The sequence below is a fragment of the Sus scrofa genome, chromosome 14 (assembly GCF_054392235.1).
Source record: "Sus scrofa isolate SSC_HxYL_T2T_F1_AM1 chromosome 14, Sscrofa_HxYL_maternal_Yorkshire_Landrace_v2.0, whole genome shotgun sequence".
Lineage (NCBI taxonomy): Eukaryota > Metazoa > Chordata > Mammalia > Artiodactyla > Suidae > Sus > Sus scrofa.
In genome coordinates, this window is record NC_139396.1 from 73,968,603 (window position 1) to 73,988,774 (window position 20,172).

General features: G+C 40.9%; 1 protein-coding gene and 1 long non-coding RNA gene across 15 annotated transcripts in view; one reads left to right on the top strand and one right to left on the bottom strand.

Moving 5' to 3' along the window:
* The window catches only part of CHRM3 (cholinergic receptor muscarinic 3), a 542,465-nt gene that overhangs the window by 96,908 nt on the left and 425,385 nt on the right, over positions 1–20,172 (bottom strand). The window lies entirely within an intron of this gene.
* Positions 18,763–20,172, top strand: part of LOC146396785 (uncharacterized) — a 52,390-nt gene continuing 50,980 nt past the window's right edge. For 2 of the 4 annotated variants that reach the window (XR_014827803.1, XR_014827806.1), the window contains exon 1: positions 18,763–19,256. This is a non-coding gene — a long non-coding RNA (uncharacterized LOC146396785). The remainder of the gene's footprint in view (positions 19,257–20,172) is intronic. The other 2 variants (XR_014827805.1, XR_014827804.1) reach the window with 2 other exon arrangements.

Sequence of the window (20,172 nt, forward strand, 5' to 3'; positions counted from 1 at the left end):
AATGAATGAATGAGAGAGAGGGAGAGGCTGCATTCAGTGGATACAGATAAAAGAATATCAAAAGGATACCCCAACTGTAACCATCTTTAGGAGATTTGGGGACTGGAGATAAACAAGTCAGCAACTGATAAAATTCTGAAGGAGAAATATCTAGTATTTATGTAATTGTACAGTTAAGTGCCTAAGTGCAAAAATATTTTGCAGGAACTCAAATTCACTACAATCACACAGTTTTTACTGCTGTGCTTCACAGCAGTGTTCTTAAAGTCTAATGTAAAACTTACATAACATAATGGAGCCATTAGGTCTCTGGAATTAATTGGCTGCAAATGTCAGTCAGGGTTTGCGCTTTCTAAGGAGAGCAGGGCAAAGAGAGGGAAAGAGTGAGCACCTGTACCTGTACCGACCCCTCTTCAGGGTCCCTCCTGGCTCACAACTAATTGGCGATGTCAGGTGCAGGGGGATCTGGAGACAAGAGGCTGGGCTGGATGACCTCCACAGATCCATTTCAGCTTTGCAATTCTAGACCCCGGGGTATTTTTTGGCCCTCTTGAGCTATCATTAAGGATGTGTCAAATGTATCATTTTATTGGCTCTAAACAGATTCTTCAAAGGGTAAGCGCGAAAATGAAAGAAAAGCAAGATGTGCTCTCACTGCTTTGTTCACCACAAGGCGTGACAGATTCTCAATTCATGGTTTAGCTAGCATGGCAGTGGGTGATCCATGAAGCACAGGGCAAAAGTGTTCCCTTTCTTCTCCTTGCAACCCAACTTATTATGCATCTCTGACAGCAGGAAATGATGCTGACTATGTGCTCAAAAAGATTCCCTACCCCTCCATCCATCGTACACTTTAAGAACTTTCCTTTTGCTACTGATTTCTGTACACATTGCAGTGTTCCGGGAGTCCTAACAGGGTCCACTCTCAGGTGAAAAGGAGCTCTGAGGTTTGTGTCTAAGGTGGTAGGAATGAATCTAGATCTGCACTGCCAGCAAAGCAGTGTGGTGAGGACAGACTGGCTCCTATTGCAGTTTCCCCGGCAAGAAAAATACTGGAAGAGGAATAACATAATCACAGGGTTTCTTACATTTTTATCAATTGGAATATATTTATACTCTGCATGTTTAAAAAAAGAGAGAGGGAAAGATCTGATATGGCTTCAATCAGCAAACACTGTGCCAGGCTCATATGCTTGGCTGGGCAACAAAATGGAGAAAAGCACACTTCCTTTCAAGCTACACCCTTTCTTGGTTTGAGGATAAGATTTTGGTTTTGAAATAGCTGAGAGGGATAGGACTAAAATAACCTGCATATCCTGACATTTTATTAAGACTTCCTATTTCTCACTCATGGATTTGCTGTTGGGGAACTGGTCACCTGAGCTTCCTCAAGACGAAGCCAACATACTATGTGTTTGAGACAAGAGGTGACACCAGGTGATTGGCTGGAATCTAATGGCCAGGTCCATCCATGACATGGCATCCATGCCCGAGAACACATGGCACTGAATTCCTTCTTCTCTACTAATGTACCTCCACAACTCAAAAGAAGGCAACCTGAATACATTCTTTCTGCACTGACCATATATACATATATATATTTTTTCCTTTTGTCCTTTTTAGGGCCGCACCTGTGGCATATGGAGGCTCCCCGGCTAGGGGTCTAATCGGAGGTGTTGATGCCAGCCTATGCCACAGCCACAGCAACGCCAGATCTGAGCCGTGTCTACGACCTACACCACAGCTCACAGCAACGCCGGACCCTTAACCCACTGAGCAAGGCCAGGGATCGAACCTGCAACCTCATGGTTCCTAGTCGGATTTGTTTCCACTGCACCATGACGGGAACTCCTGCACTGACCATATTATTGTGTATGCATGCATTGATTTATAGGCTATGCATGGTATTATTTCCTGGGTATTCTGATACAGTTTTCACAGAGAAAATGACTGGGTCTCTGGGGCCATAGGTAGGGCTCCATGAGTCCACATGTGAGAAAAAGGAGACATTTATTCCCCCCATCCTGCTGGTTCTTCTTACCTAGTTTCAAACTTTCTCCCTAGCATTGGAAATTATTCTTGAATTGGCTATTTATTGGGTAGGTTCCCTAACTGCCTGGCAACACCACTCTCTCTACCTATGTCACCTCCTCTAGAAAGCTCCCGGTGATGCCTCCCAGAAAACTTGGATCGTTTTCTCCTCTGCATGTGATAGTTTTTAAAAATTAGACTTACTGCATTGTTTTGCTTTGTTTTCTGGTGATTTAACATTTTCTTACCTCCTACTAGATTATAAATCCTTTAAGGGCAAGGAACATGTTATATACCTGTGTTCCTAGCGATTAGCACATAGGTAGTCCATTCATCCATTCATATTTGTTACTTTTTTTTTTGCAACACTCAAGGCATATGGAAGTTCCTGGGCCAGGGATCAAATATGAGGCTTAGCTGTGATTTATGCCACAGGTGCAGCAACGCTGGATCCTTAACCCACTGTGCCAGGCTGGGGATAAAACACACACTGTTGCAAAGAAATGCTGGATCCTTAATCTGCCTCACTTCAGCAGGAACTTCCTACTTGCTACATTTAATTTGAAAATAAAACTCTAACAATTATCTTGAAAATCTTTAAAGTTTTCCTTCAGTTGATGCAAAAGATGTGTCAGGGATATATGGCTGGTTATTTCTATAAGAAGACTGAATACATGAGCTTTATGAAGAAACATTGAGACATTCAAGAAAGTGATCTGTATAAAAATGTGTTGCATATGACATGTAGAGAAAATGACCTCAGGTAAAATACTCAAGTGATTATCTTTGGGACATGAGATTATAGGTCATTTTTCTAAATATTGCAATGTAATATGGTGGATATATATAATTGTTATAATAAAGATGATAAACAGTCATCTGGCAGAAAAGACAAAGGTGATCTTACCATCAGTCTCCTTCTACTTGTTATAAATACTAACAAGTGAAGCAAAACCTTCAAAATATTAGCTCATTTCTAATTCAAAACAGAAACAGACTCACAGATATGGAATACAGATTTGTGGTTGCCAAGGGGGAGAAAGGAGGGAGTGGGATGAGTCGGGAGTTTGGGATATGTAGATGCAAACTATTACATTAGACTGGATAAGCAATGAGCTCCTACTGTATGGCACAGGGAACAATATCCAGTTTCTTGGGATAAAACATGATGCAAGATAATATAAGAAAAAGAATGTATATCTATGTATGACTGGGTCACTTTTCTGTACAGCAGAAATTGGCACAACATTATTATTATTATTATTATTATTATTTGCTTTTTAGGGCCACACTCGCATCATATGGAAGTTCCCAGACTAGGGGTTGAATCCGAGCTGCAGCTGCCAGCCTATGCCACAGCCACAGCCATGACAGATCCAAGCCACATCTGCGACCTACACCACAGCCACAGCAATGCCAAATCCTTAACCCACTGAGCAAGGCCAGGGATCGAACCATATCCTCACGGATACTAGTCGGATTTGTTTCTGCTGTGCCACAATGGGAATTCCAGCATAACATTGTTAATCAACTATACTTTACTAAAAAAATTAGTTCATCGAATCCCAATGCTGCATGTTAGGATGCTTAGAGATAACACTTTAATACAGAATTCACTCATCCCAGGAAGAAAGTTATGAAGTGGCACAAATGTGATTCAGTTTTGGCAGTTGGGATCCTTGAAGCTTATGAATTTGACATTGAGCTCTTTCACTCCCACTCTTCTCATCTTCAGTTTCTTAAAATCTGAATTTCAGTGATTTATGTACATGTTCATTATTCTTCTGAATCAGTGGGTTTCTAACTTCTTTGACTGTGTCTTACAGAAAAAAAAATATTTTCTACCTGGTGACCCAGTGCACACACAGGCCCGCCTTACCGAGAATAAATTTCATGTGACAGTATCCTCACTTCATGGGAGGTGCTCTGATATTTTCTATTCTGTCCTCTTCTAAATAAATAGAAATGCTCTCCCTGATCTACTAAGTTGATTTCATGACCTAAAATGTGAAAATCACTGTTTGAAATTCTAAGGACTCTGAGGTCGAAACCCAGACTTCATCTCTTTTTCATGTGGCGCCTTCACATACAGAAGAAAGTCAAGAAATACTGTTACATAAATATTTTTTTTTCTGAGTAAAAAGAATAATCTCTTGGACAGCGTGGCCCAAATGATCTTTCAATTTCTCCCCCTGTGTTTTGTGTGACAGAGAACACATGGGAACTGAAGAGTTGCTTGCTGAATGACCACAGAAATCTAAAAGACAGTCATGCTTTTATGTCTTCATTGAAGGAAGGAATAAGGAAACAGAAAAAAGGAAAGAAAGGCAGAGCCAGCTCTGCTCATTTTCAAACAAAAGGTCTAAGAATGCACTGGTGCGGGGAATCCAGAAAGATTAAAGATCTGCTGAGTCTCACGTTGGCCAGTGAGAGCGCCATGTAATTTATATTTTATCATTGCTAGACAAAACATTGTTAAAGGGGAAATACCTTAAATCAAAATGGCAATTGAAGGTGAAAGGGTACTTCTCTTTTGATCCCCAGCCCCGCCATCTCAATCTTCACCAGATATGTCCTCTTAACATCTCCGAGTAATGAAAGCCAACTCATTTGCCAGGAACCAAAGCCTGCCCATATCTTCATTTGCTTTTCCTATAGCATTGACTTTAAACACACCATCGTGTGTACATATTACACTTTGGCCTAAACAGATTTATTTGAAGAAACTTTTCCTAATGGATCTTATTCAAGCTGTATTCAACGAGCATCAGTGCGAACTTTCTCCATATCAGGCCTAGTGCTAGATACCACAGGTGCACAAAGGTAATGAAACCTGAACATCTCTCAGCTATTTGGGGCTGACAGCCATGTACACAGTAAGCTTTGCTATCATGTTTCAAGTGTTGTACCACGGGTCTGAGCAAAGAGCCATGGAGACACAGAAAGGAAGTCACTTGAGAGGTAGAGAGTTCAGGGGGTGGACTCACAGAGAGGGTTTCGTTTGAGCAGATCTTTATTTTATTTTAATTTTAATTTTTTTGGTCTTTTTTTGCCTTTTCTAGGGCTGCTCCCACGGCATATGGAGGTTCCCAGGCCAGGGGTCTAATCGGAGCTGTAGCCACCGGCCTAGGCCAGAGCCACAGCAACGTGGGATCCGAGCCATGTCTGCAACCTACACCACAGCTCACGGCAACGCTGGATCCTTAACCTACTGAGCAAGGCCAGGGATCGAACCTGCAACCTCATGGTTCCTAGTTGGATTTGTTAACCACTGAACCACGATGGGAACTCCTGAGCAGATCTTTAGAGACTGGATGGGAGCTACCAAAAGTAGAAGGGTAAGAGGCATTCAGGTTAGTGGGGACCATATGAGCTTGGCAGTCAAGGGCAGGATGCCTTGGGGATTGTTGAGTGACTGGGAATTTTTATTGCTTCAAGATTTCTAGTGCACAAGGAGCATGAATAACTTGATATTCAGTTGAGAAGAAACTTGAGTGCCATGGTAGGGAGTTGGGTATTTATTAGGCATTTAACATGTACCACTGTGTTTATTCTCTAATTGTTGAGTATGTACAAAGCTTGTCCTCCTTGGTGTTTGTGATGTGGAATTGTACGGCTGGAAGGCAACTCAGGTTATTTACCCCTGAACCGCTAATTTTATACATGAAGAAACAGAAGTATAAGTCATTTGGTTAAAAGGGTCTTTTCCTAGGGATTGGAGAGAATTCAGCCCATTTGCATATAGATAGAAAGCAATCTTCCCGCTGCTGTTGTATAGACTGGCACTTAGTCAAAAAGAAAAACAGCTCCCTGTTTATTTAAATTGAGCAGGAAGGAAGTACAGGAGCAGGTGGGTGGACCCGATAATCTCACTATTCAGGACACGGGAATGTAGTGTAAAGGTAGCTTTGATCTGGACACCTTCCAAGGAAACTGAGCTGCAGAAGTACCAGGAGGACTTAGTAATGAGGCAGTTTTATGCCAAAAGTAATCACAGGCTAGAGCCTCTGGACTCCACCAAGGCATCTTTTAATTCAGTCACACACTGCACACATGGAAGGTCTTCTCCTTCTCTGGGATTTCAAAGAAAATTCTCCCTAGTTAGTGAATAAGAATTCCTCTGTTGGTAACAAGAAATTCTGGGGTAGATGCCAACCCTTGAATATGCTGAGTCTGAGAGGATCACCCTTCTTCGAGGGGTCTTTCTTCAATCTCCACTGGGATGTAAATCATAGGATAATGTGACTCCGGAAGAGACTGTGAGAAGTCACTGCCTGGAGGAATTTGAGAAACTTCTCTCATTTGACTCTTTCATTAAAAGAGGCTAGTTCCCAATTTCCATTACGCTCTGTGTTGTAGGGCCCCATCTTGGCCTCAGCCATATTCATCCTAGTGATGGGAGAAGGCCTGGGTGTCTTTGCTCAAGCAGTCAAGAAGCCTGATGAGAAAGATCTCATTCTCAAGGACAGAGTCAAAGTAATAAACTCAATACAAGGAAAAAACTTCACTTTCAAGGGACGGACCAAGTCATTTAAATCTGGTTCAGCCCCAGGCCACTTGTACAAGGAAGGTGGACCCCAAATCACATCAATATAGAAGCACAGTTGCACCTACTCTCTGGGAGACTTAAGCCACAGGACTGTGTGTTATGCGACTGTGCCCTGCCCAATGGGCCCAGCAGCAGTGTCCCTGTGCCCAGGAAGGCAGGGTGCCCTCTTAGCCTCCTCTAACAAGAAATGGGTTCCTACAGCTTCAAGAATGAAGACAAATGTTAGGGATTTTGCAAAGGAAAAAGTAATTCAAAGTTGAACAAGTAGCTATGGAAATCCAGACGTCCCCATAGGCAGCACAGACCCCATAATCATTTGCTTTTCACACGATATGGCAGCCTTTGTCTCCATTTGACAAAATTATAATTGGAGAACAAGAATAGGACAAAAGGTAATTGGTTTGCAACTAACCCATGGAGAGGCACTGCTTCATCTAGAAATCAGGAGGTCGCCCTTGCCGCGGAGGGACCACACAGATTCATGCTGCAGTTTTCTCTCAAGTAATTTTACCATAAAACATGAAGTGACAGATTCTGTCCTAGACCACAAGCAGGTAGAGTTAATTTTTTCCCTCATTTCATGACATGACAGCTGAGGCAAAAATGTAATGGGTTTTCTGTAAATACATAGAAAAAGCTTATCACGCAGAGAATTCGAATGCTCATTCACTTTTGGGGAAGGATGCTTCTTAGAAGAAAAAAAGATTCTAGCTACTTGAAAAGTCTTACTGCTTATTCCCAATAAAATATAAAAACACTGTCTTCAATCTATATTACACCTGATTTTATCACATGGCACTCAGCCAATTATGTCTCCAGAGGCTGCTGGCAAAGAATGCTTCCCATCCCACAGGTGGGCTCTTGCTCCAAGTCAGGGCACTCCAGATTCTCGCCTTTGCAGCTGGATTTCTGACTCAATTTTCAGAGAATGGATGTTTGCCAAGCTAACTCGGGAATGACAAATAATTCCCTTTCTTAGGGTTCTGAACCATTCCTTCATCTCTGATACGCCTTCAACACTGGAGACAAAGTTGTGGAAGGTGCGTTCTCATTTTTCTGCTCATATCTGTTAAAACTGCCAGAACACTTACCATCACAGTCAGGAACAGCCATATATATTTAAGACACTCATATATAAAGAAAAATGGTTCCTTCCAGTATTCTGATAGTGTGTCTGTGCCCTCAAGTCGGTCAAGAGGATATTTATAAAGCACTTGATGCTCAAAGGCTTTGCGGAAGGTCTGAAGCTCAGAGACCATCAGCCTCCTACCACTCTTCCTGGGCCGTCCAGACCCTGAAGTGTAACCACGTCTGAATTTCACCTCCCGAATAAACTGCTCATGGGGAAATCAAAGGATTACAGATGGAAAGAAGCCTTTCAAAAGCATCAGATTCAACATTTTCCATTTAGAGTTGAGAAAATGCAGAGATGAACTGACTTGTTTCTAAAAGCCTTCCGGCTACTAAGTGGTGTTTGGGGAGCAAGTCTCACATCCTGACTCCTGGCTCACGCTCTTTCCTTGTAGCGAGACTGCTTTTACCTACCTCCCTGGGTGACGGGTGATGGAAAAATAAATAATGCAGCATTGTATAGCGTCACCATTTCTTAAGTGTGCTTTTAAGATACAAAGCCCACATTATAAAAAAACAAAAAACAAAGCAAAACACAAAGAAAGACAATTTTGAAAAAAACAAAACAAAACAAAAAAACACCACATGAAATGAATAGGGGAATTTTCTGCCCCTTAGTCAACAGATACTAAATGTACGAAACTGGGACTGAGAGAACATCATAAGAAAATACATTAGTTTTAGGGTGAGGAGAGGCTACTGAGTGGTCCTGCAGAGCTCACGTGCTGGTGGGGAGGACATCCATCCCCCGTCATCCACATGAGTCACCATAGATGGCCTCATTTTCCTGTAAGCAACTCTCATCCGAGCATGTTCCACTGACATATTGCATTTCTGAATCTTGAGGACATCACTGCTTTAAATTAAGCATGTTTTCAACTATACTTTAATAAAAGAATTAAAAAAAAATTTAAGCACATTTTGACTGAGGGTGAAGGGTAAAGAATATATTTTCCAGAACTTTACAGACCTTATCTTTTAAACAAACTTAAGAAGTAGATATTTTAACGTTTATTTGACAGATGCAGGACTAGAAACTCAGAAAGAATCGCCCCCAATACACGGAGCCAATAAATACATGGGATGGGCTTAACTGAGTTCTTTCTGATTTAATAATTCATGGTTTTCAAAAGGCATATTTCACGGTCTGTATTAAATCATAGTTCTCAGTTATCATGCTACCACCAAAAAGAATTATTTGAAAAGGACACAGAAATTTTAAATATTAGGCGTTTTTCAAATTCTTTCAAAGTAGAGGTGGGCACAGTAGCTGAGTGGGGAGCAGGAGTTTGTTCATGTATCAGGCAACGCCCAAGTGCCCAACAGGCATTAATGCACTTGATCCACACAGCAAGAGAGGGAAGTGCTGTTGTTATCTCCTTTTTAGAGAGGAGAACACTGAACATAGAGATTGAATAATTTGTTCAAGATCTCACACCCAGTGGCGGGGCTGGGTTTGAAATCCAGGTGGTCAGGCTCCAGAGACCCTGCTCTCACCAGGCTCTTGGCTGCCTTTCCCAGCCCTCTCCAACCTGCATGCAGACAATGCCGATCAGAGAGTCAGGCTGGTACAGGAGGAAACACCAAAGCCTGATATACTCACACTGATCAGAAAATAAATGCATTTTAAATATGGAAAGTAAAACACTGTATTAGATAGCAGGTGTTTTAGAACCCCAGGGTTGCTGGAATAACTCTTGACCTCAATGGAAACGGAGCTAATCAGATTTAAAAGTTCTAAATTTCCTGGAAGGAAGGAAAGAAAGAAGGAAGGAAGGAAGAGGAGAGAAAGAAAGAAAGAAATAAGGAAGAAGGAAGAAAGAAAGAAAAAATTAAAGCAGGCCTTTGAGCAAGCTGCTGCCATAGCTTCTGGCAGAAGAGTCACACAGACTCTTAGAGGCAGCAGTTTTTCTCACCTGACGATTGAAGAAACTGAGGCTCAGAGAAGCCAAGATTCCCACTGCTGGATTAGATTTAGGATGGCTAGTTGTACACGTGTCTACAGTTAAACAATCCAATTCCTGCGCAAATTCATTTCTTTCACAAAAGGATGGACATGAATTCAAATCAAACCAAACCAGACAACAATAAAAATAAAAGCAAGCTGACATAAAGGACATTCCGAGAAGGCAAATTTCTTCATACCTGCTGTGGCAAATCCCACTTAGCTGGAATCCACACCATCATCTACTGCCTTTAGCACATGCAGCCCATCAGCAGGTCCCTGTGGCTCTACTTCAAATATGTCCTGAATCCTAGTCTAGGCTGTGATCATTTCACAGCTCTCCTGAGTTGTCTGCTTCTTCCATCTTGGGCCTCCTACTGTCCATTATACTGACAGGGCCAGGGTGGGGGAGCACTTGTAAAAGAGAAATCATCTCACTGCTCAATGTAATATCCCTCCAATCTCTTCCCATGACTTAAGTAGAGCCAAATCCAATCCATATTATAGCTCCCAGTTACCTTCCTGAATTTCCCTCACACCATCCCTCCCCCTCCCCACTGCCAGATAGTCTCTACACTGCTCTGTGAACACTCCAAACATGCTCCCACCTCAGGGCCTTTGCACCATCTGTCTTCTCTTTCTTCAGCTAGTTGCTTCCCAGAGAGCAGCACCAAGTCATTTATTCTTTGCTTAAATGTCATTGCTTCAAGGTTCACCCCTTACAGCAGAAATTGACACAACACTGTAAATCAACTATGCTCTAATAAATAAAGTAAAATTCATAATAGAAAAAAAAAGTCCACTCCTGACTACCAGACAAACCATCTTCATCATGCTATACCCTTTGGAACCAATTTCCTTCATGACAACTGTTGCCCCATAACAGTGTGTGTGTGTGTGCATGTGTACATATATATGTGTGTGTGTGTTTATTTATTTTTCCTAACAGGAACATAAGCCCCATGAGAGCAGGGGCTTTGCTTAATTCATCATTACATCCTCTGTGTCTAGGAAAATGCTTAAAACATAATAGTCGCTTAATAAAAATGGGTTTAATGAGAAATGAATAATTTATGATAATGGTGAATAATTTATGATAATGGTGAATAATTTATGATAATGGTGAATCTGAAATGTGAAGAGAAAATTATCTCCCATATATTCTGTTAAAAAAAAAACAAAGAATTATATGGTACACTTCACAATGATTTTTTTTATTTGAAGCACATTAAAACTACGCTAGCATTTAGTACTTAGGTATCATAAAAATTCTTTGCAGTTCATTGTGATATACTGCCTAAAATTCATGGACAACTGAAGCTTTATTGTTAGGTAGAAATTACGTTGAATTTTTTAGTGGGTTAAATTTGTGCTTTAAAAATCTTCTTATTCTCTATGCCTAGGGAAATTTATAATGGCTACTAGGTTTTACCAAATCACTTAGCAAAAAAAATATGAGAGATAGCTAATATTTATTGAGGTATGCTCTTTACAGGCTCTGGTCTAAACCTTGAACCTGTTCTAATTTATTTAATCCTTTAAAAAAAACCTCTGAGGTAGGAATTATTATTACTTCCAGTTTACCAATGAGGAAACCGAAATATAGAGTGAAAACATCTTCATGGAGGCCACAGCTTGTCAGCAGTGGAGCCAGGGTACAAATGACAATGTGCTCATTCTATTTAGGTATTTATTTTTAATTTAAAAAACACCTTTTATGTAGCTGCCATGTGTCAGGCACTGAAGTAAGTGACAAGGATGCAACACAGTGATGTAACCCCTATTGTCATGTGGAACAGGGGAACAGACGAGAGGCCAGGTTGCTGAGAGAGGCCAACTCCCCCTTGAGGAGCTGGGAGCAGGGGGCTCACTGGGCAAGGAGTTAGTCCCTCTCCATTTTAATCTCCATTTTAGCGGTGGCATCACTAAGCACAGTGGAGTGACCCAGGTTCTTCCTTTTTGATCCCCAGAGTCTTCCACGGCACGCAGAAAAGAAAGGGGCTATTTCAGCAGTAAGTTGCTTCAGCCTTACAGTTTGGCTCCGTGGGTGGCCTTGAATCTGTAACTTCGGAGCGTGCCACTCCTGATGCACTTCAGCCAGGTTTTTCTTGACATCTGAAGAGGCAGTGTCTCTAGGGAGTATATTTTTGTATTTCTCCATATGCTGCTTTTTGTCTCCTCACATATATTGCCAATACAACTTGCAAGTTCCACCGCAGGCCAGCTCTGCAGCTTGTGTTTAGTGTTGGCCCAGAAAGAAATATATTAGTACTATTTCCACTGGTTCATGTCTTTCCCTCTAGTGTGGAAATGCTGTTTCTTACGTGTCTCCTCAATATATTGATGCACCTTCATCTTATGTTATCCATATATCTTATATTTCTCTCAGGTCTCCTTTATTTATGATTGGGCTTGTTTCCATCCTGCTTTAAAAATCTATTTAATCAAGTGCTCTGCTTCTATATACATCTCAGAGCTTTTCTATTGATTACTTTACCTGATTCTTTTCATTTTTCCAATCCTATGGATTAAGGTAATTTATTTTATTTTATTTTTTTGCTTGTTTGGCTCTTTGCCACAGTCCTCTCCTTAAAATATCTGCTACATTGACTTTGGTTTAATCAGACTATGACTGTCACTTGACACTGAAGTCAGAGGAAGGACACAGATGCTTTGATGCTGAAGACATTTTTTTGTCTCTTTCAGGTAGTGTCATTGTGCAATTATATTGAAGTATGCCTACAGAGCATATTCATTTATCTTGTTGTTTCAATGTCTAGAGAATATAAATGACATCAGGTTTATAGATAGTAAAGGGTCCCATTCTCAACTGAATGGGGCAATGGAATGAGTATGAGTTTTTTTCCCCCTTTTTAGGGTCACCCCCTGCAGCATAAGGAAGTGTTTGGGCTAGGGGTTGAATCAGAGCTACAGCTGCTGGCCTGTGCTATGGCAACGGCAACACGGGATCCAAGTTGCATATGCTGCAGCTTGTGGTGCAACATTGGATCCTTAACTCAATGGCCAAGGCCAAAGATCAAACCTGTATCCTCATGGATATCAGCCAGGTTCTTAATCCACTGAGCCACAATGGGAACTCAGAGTATGAGTAATTTTTAAAAACATATTTTTAAATTGTGATAAAATACTTATAATAGAAAAGTTCTCATCTCCACAATTTTAAAGTGTACACACACAGCTCAGTGGTATTAAGTGCCTTCTCACTGTTGGGCAACTGTCACCCATCTCAAGAACTCTTCCCATCTTGCAAAACTAAACTATGTACCCCTTAAACAACAACTCTTCATCACCCTCCTCCCTGGTGCCTGACAACCAACCACCCTTCTACTTCCTCTCTCTCTGAGTTTGACTCCTTCTCTACCTCATACTAGTGGAATCACACAGTATCTGGCTTTTGGGCACTAGTGTCTTTTACTTAGCACAATGTCCTCAAGGTTCTTCCATGTTGCAGCATGTGTCAGAATTTCCTTCATTTTCTTTCTTTCTTTTTTTCTTTTTTTCCCTTTTTATAGCCGCACCTGCAGCATATGGAAATTCCTAGGCTAGGGGTTGAATTGGAGCTGCAGCTGCCAGTCTACTCCACAGCCACAGCAACGAAGGATTCTTAACCCGCTGAGTGAGGCCAGGGGATAGAACCTGCACTCTCATGGATACTGGTCAGGTTCTTAACCCAGCCAGTTACCCAACCACCACAGGAACTCCCAGAATTTCCTTTCTTTTCAAGGCTAAGATTCCTTGTCTGGATATATCACATTTTCTTTTCCTACTCATCTGTCCGTGGACACTTAGGTTGCTTCCTCCCTTTGGCTACTGTGACTAATGCTGCTGTGAACATCGGTGTGCAAATATCTCTTCAGAGTGTGAGCAATTTTAGAAGGTATAGAGTTACAGAATAACACAGATATAGGATGAGAATTCTGTGCAAGTGCTAGGTTGAGTGTGGGAAGAAGTCAGGTGGGAGCTCTGTAGAAGAGGGAACTGTTGAGCGGCACTTTCAAGGTGGCAACAGATAAGATTTGAAAGCAGTAGCCTATTGAGGGCAGTTGGCCTATCAATGTTATCGACAGAATAGCCAGAAAAGTTGAAACATGAGTGATGTGAGGGTGGAGTGGGAAAGGGGGCATTTTCTTGGCTAGAACATATAGTCCTGGCCAGACCTAATGAGGAAAATGCTTGCAATTGATATCAAACATTAAAGATCATGATTTTGGAGTTCTTGCTGTGGTACATTGGTTTAAGAATCCGAATGCGGGCGTTCCCTTTGTGGCTCAGCCATTAATGAACCCAACGAGGATCCATGGGAATGCGGGTTTGATCCCTGGCATTGCTCAGTGGGTTAAGGATCTGGTGTTGCTGTGAGCTGTGGTGTGGGTTGCAGACACAGCTCAGATCCCGAGTGGCTGTGGCTGTGGCAATGGCTGGCAGCTGTAGCTCCGATTAGACCCCTAGCCTGGGAATTTCCATATGCTGTGGGTGTAGCCCTAAAAAGACAAAAGCCAAAAAAAAAGAATCTGAATGCAGGGGCTTGGGTTGCTGTGGAAGTGTGGGCCCTGTGCAGTGGGTTAAGGATCTGGTGTGGCCACAGCTGTGGCCCGGGAATGTGCATATACCGTGGGTGCAGCCAAAAAAGAAAAAAAAATCATGATTTTAATGTTTCTGCAAATATGACATAAAGAAATTGTGAGTTTCTCAGAACGAAAGAGCCTGTATAGCCTGGAGGGCAGGCCTAGCCCTCTACAGTGACCCAATGCCCAGCAAATAGTACTTACACCTGGGGGCACTCAGTGAACATTTGCCAAATCCAGGAATAAATGATCTCCTCTAGGGACCTCATACTCATACAACTGCAGAAGATGCTTGTCAAGGATAAAGATGGACTAAAGGAAAAAGCTGGTGTTGCCAGTTTTATTTGAAGGAATGAGGGCTGACTGGCGTAGCTATAAGAAATAACAAAGGTGTTGGATCTGAAATACATTAAGAAGGAAGAATATGGGAAAAGAAAATGCTAGAACTCTTTGGTTAGGATTTTGTTTATATCTGTTATCAATATCCAAATATGTTAGTTTGTCCTATGCTACTTTAACTGATGGTATTTCAACAGGTGCTGACTGATTTCCCTCTGCCCTTAATGTGTTTGCAAACACTACTTTTCTTTTACAAGGCTCAATTCTAATCAACATTTTCATATGAAGATACTTATAATCCCAAGGGATTCAGAAATCCCTTAGAAAAAAGAAAAAGACTCACAAACATGGAAAACAAATTTATGGTTACAAAGGGGAAAGGGTGGGTGAGGGATAAATTAGGAGTTTGGGATTAGAAGACACAAACCACCTACCACATATACAACAGAGAAGATAAACAAGATAAGATACCATATATAAAATAGATTCTACTATATATCACATGGAACTATATTCAATATCTGTAATAAACCATGATGGAAAAGAAATTTTAAAAAGAATATATACATAAATAAATATATATATATAAAACTGAATCACTTCGCTAACCATCGAAACACAACATTGTAAGTCAACTATACTTCAATAATGATAAAAAAGAAACATATGCAACTAGAGAGTATCATACTAAGTGAGGTAAGTCAGAAATAGGACAAATACCATATGATATTACTTATATGTGGAATCTAAAATATGGCACAAATGAACTTATCTACAAAACAGAGACAGACTCATAGACAGAGAACAGACTTATGGTTGCTGGGGGTGGGGGTGGGGGAGAGGAGTGGGATGGACAGGGAGTTTGGGGTCAGTAGATGCAAACTATTATATTTAGAATGGATAAACCATAAGGTCCTACTGTACAGCACAAGGAATTATATCCAGTCTTCTAGAATAGATCATGATGGAAAATAATATTAAAAATGTATATATATATACACACACACACACACATATATATACACACACACACACATATATATACACACACACACACATATATATACACACACATATATATACACATATATATATATATACACATATGACTGAGTCACTTGGCTATATAGCAGAAATTGGCACAACACTGTGAGGTACCTTAGAAAACTATACATAGAACTACTATGTGACCCAGCAACTCCCCTCTTGGGCAAATATCCAGACAAAACTTTCCTAAAAAAAGACACATGCACCCGCATGTTCATTGCAGCACTATTCACAATAGCCAAGACATGGAGACAACCCAAATGTCCATCAATAGATGATTGGATTGGGAAGATGTGGTATATGTACACAATGGAATACTATTCAGCCATAAAAAATCAACTATATTATAATTAAAAAAAAAGAAATACAAACATGACCCTAATTAATAGACATGTTAATTTTGTTTTCTTAGACTGACTGTATCTCTTACAGGGAAAATACAAGAAAGACTATATTCATTAATTGTCTCTTGTTTATCCACAAACAGAAGAGGTTTTGCTTTTTTCACCCAATTTTGTGATTCTGTGCCAATAACAAATGGATGGGACTGGCACAGCATTAGCGCTGAACATTAGGATTTGACTGTTTTATGTGTTAAGCCAGGGAAGAAGGTTTAGCTTACGCTTCCATGTTGGAAACGCCCCAGCAGAAGGCCCTGAGTCCACCTTGTGTATTCCTGGGTCCTAAATGGAAGATGGTAAGTATGTTTGCTGACTATTTCCAATGTACCTAATTCCCATCATGGTGTCATTGGTGATGAAATTATAAGATTTTTCAGCCTGAGACTCAGGATATTAAAACCAATGTTTTAAAGGCAAGATCAGAGATTTTAATAAAACATGGCATGAGACACTGGGGTGAAATGAGGCATCACCAGTGTGGGCTCAGGGCACCACCTGGCCCCGCCTTCTATGTCTGGGTAGCAGACATCCACACGCAGGCTGAGGAGGCCCAGGCCCGAGGTGGCCCCTCCAGCTACTCTCAGCAGTTATTACCCAGGAGCAGTTTTCTTTAGGTGTTTGTGAAAGGTCGGTGCCTGATCTAGTTCCACCCACAGTTGCAGTTAGAGTTTCCTTCACTGCACTTGCACTCTTTTAGGATCATTTGACATTCTATCTGCTTGCCAGTTTTCTCTTCAATTCCTTTTGGAAAACTATTTTTTCCTTAGTTTGTCATTTTACTTAAAAAATGTGTTCTTGAGTTGTCTACTTTTTCTGCCGTTCCTATGTGAAACAACCTCCTCGTAAGCCACCTACTTATGAGAAAAATAAACCCTTTTATCAGCATCGCAAAGTTATAACTGTTTCATAAAAATTTTTTTCTTAAAGATGACCCTGGCTCATGAGTAAGTAATCTCATGGGGAATATTTTGAGTTCAATGATAATGTGTTCTCTTGACAATGCTGACTTAGGCTGCCAGGGAAGGGCAGGAACAAGGGAGTAAAGGTCCGCTTGCTGGACACACAGAGAATGCATAGGAAGTGAGCGAGGGGGCATCATGTAACGGCCTTCCTGCAGCAAGGCTAGGGGAATGTGTCATCATCGGCTTGTCAACCTTCTTGGGGGCATTAACTGCCATCCTGCTGAAAGACACAAGGCGTGACCATATGGTGTCTGGAGGCCTTTTCTGACTCCATTATTCCATAAAGTTATTGGTTTTTTTACATTCCTAGTTGAATGTCATTATGTTACTGATTCCAAGTCTCAGTGTCAGGAGGGGCATCACCTTATCTGCCTCCCTCCTCAAGTCTTCTTAAAAATTAGATAAGATGCTGTAGGACCCACTGCTTTGAAATTCATAAACTGCTGCACAAATTATTATTGTTTTTATGTATAATGACAATGATCTCACTTTGATATAAAGTTGTGATAACCTTTCCACCACGGGTTTGTAATATTCCACTCACAAACTTCTGAGTCCCTGGCTGAACAATTCTTTCTGCTATTAACTTCTCCTCCTCCTTAGCACTATGATTATATTATTAGTATCATTATTTTTGAGACCAGTGTTCTAGTCTATTTCTTTCTATAATTGTAGGAAAACTACAACTGTTAGGTTTGGCTCTCCATGCATGTCTTTTTTGTTAAAGTTTATTTTTAATTTATTTTTTAACTGTTTCATTGCTACTCTGGGTACCTATGTTACTTAGGTAATGGTGCAAACAATGCAAATGTACTAGGCTCTTCAAAGTCACAATTTAATGAAAAACATTTCTAAATCTCATTTATCAGCAGTGGTATTAGTGTCCATAACACTGGTTGAACTCCTTTAGGGTAAACATGGGACTAGATAATAGGAATCTTTGCTTACTTAGGTTACATAATAATTTACTTAAATGTAATTATAGAATTACCTTCTTGGATTGATACTGAAAAGCAGCAGACCCGGGGTCTTAACGCTAAACTTTTTCTGTGTTGGTAATTTTTCTGTTTGCAAAAGTTATTTGGAGAGGAAACTGAGTTTCCAGAGAGTAACAATTCTTCAATATGCTCACATTTCATGCTGGGTAAACCATTATCACTGTCCATCCATTTTTAGATGTGCTGCAACAGATTCTGGTTAAACAAAAGCACAGTCCCTGGAAGGGAGCAAAAAGCTTCTCTCCTGTAACTCCTGGTACTCATCTTAGTTATCCTTGTGTTAGTTTTCTATCCTGGTTCCAGAAACGCAAATACAAGTTATAAGATACTCTTTAGGAATCCCAGCATCAGAACTAAGTCATATGTTTCTTTTGCTGATTATAAAAGAGCAATTATTATTTAATCATGTTGATGATGGTGCCTTAATTTTTTAAAATTATAATTTAGTGGATTAGATCTCCATGCAGAAATACTTCCATTAATGCTTCTTCTCTACCACTTTCTCAATGTTCAAAGTTTTTTAAAAAGAGCATTCTGATTTTGGAATTTAAAGGTTCTGTTCCAGCTAAATTTAACCTTTAGTAAAATAGTTTCACATGTGCTCCTTTTGATTTCCATGAGGAAGTGAGCCCTGGTGTGCAGGTCCAAGGGTGCAGTCTGGGGGACTGGCACAAACAAGGCCTGTGTCCCATCTTCACCTCCCTGCCCTTCACTGACACTCCCTTTGCACCTGTCGCTTGGTTTTTATTTCCCTCCCCGCATTAGTTAGCTCTGAATGGAAAGTGGGAGGCATCAGAAAGCGCACCAGAGGACTTCTGAGAATATCCTGACAGCTGATGTGAGTGGAAAATGACTTCAAGATCAGCAATGGCTCAAAGTAAAGGAAGCAGAGGAGCCCCACTGCCCTGTTTTCTTGGAGACAACGCCGATCTGCTTCAAACACTAAAGTAGATTAATTGGGGTGGAGGATGGGCAATGCCATTGTTCTTGAAATGGAGCAGAGATCCGTGTTTATATGACTGATTATAGATCCTCACCACAGTGTCACTGAAAGAGTGGACCGACTTCATCCTGCACGATGGAAACACCATACAGTAAATACGCTGACTTGAATTTCACAAAACAGCTGAACTACAGGTGCTTTCTTCTAGATCTGGGGATGATCACCCAACTTGTTAATCAGAACATGGAGCTCTTTCTGCTGTTTGCCCCCTTGGATGGCGTATCTTAAGTCAGTAAGACGCCCACAAAGACACAAAGAATCTCTGTAAGTACTGACTTTTCTAGTTTGCCCTCAGTTTGATGATGTAAGAGAATCTAAGAACAGAAAAGAAGAAATCTCACTCACTGCCTCCACTGTGTGGGTCCCTAGTGAACAACATATACATCTGGCTATGGCCATTTTTAAGTATCTATAACTTTTAGGAGATTGTTCAAAGAAATATATAATTGTCTCTGAAATACAAAACAGAAAAAGCACATTTTTTTGCCTTTCGTTTAGCTATCTGTCTTGCAAATCAACAAGGCATCTACCTATCTACTGTGCTGTAGAACTACTAGTTCTTCAGGGCTTGGGGATTTGAAAATGGATTATCTGCATATTCTGGAGGTCTTGCCCACCTGATTAATATAGGGTGTTGGCTTGCCCAGGTTCTGGCTGCCCTGTGAGCACAGGGGCAGGTAGCTGTCTCCTGGGTGGCCCTGAGGCTGTGTCTAGAAAGTGAGGTCAGTGAATGAGCTGTGAGCAGGGCGGGGACCAGGGTGAGAAGGGAGGAAGGGACCCCAGATCAGTCACAGAGCCTTTTCATTTACAAGGATGCAGGGAAAAACAGCTCTTAAACACCTTGAGTCTGCTCTGTATGCCAAGCTTCACTGTAAACAACACATTCACAAGACGATGGTGCTTGGATTTAGCAGGCCGACATATGTCTACACTCACGGTAACGGCGTCACAGACATTTTTTCAATATACATTTCTTGAATGAACATTTAAACAGAGCAAACGCTTCCAAAGCTATCTTACGTCATTATCTAATCTTTATACTTATCTTTCCTGAAAGGCTTTTATGCATTCAACTTTCCAATCAGTTTCCCCTGACCCTTTAAATGTATATGTATGCAGCTCACTGCCTTGACGGTTTTTCCTTAACACGGCCAGGAAATAGTAGAGAATTGAGGTCAAG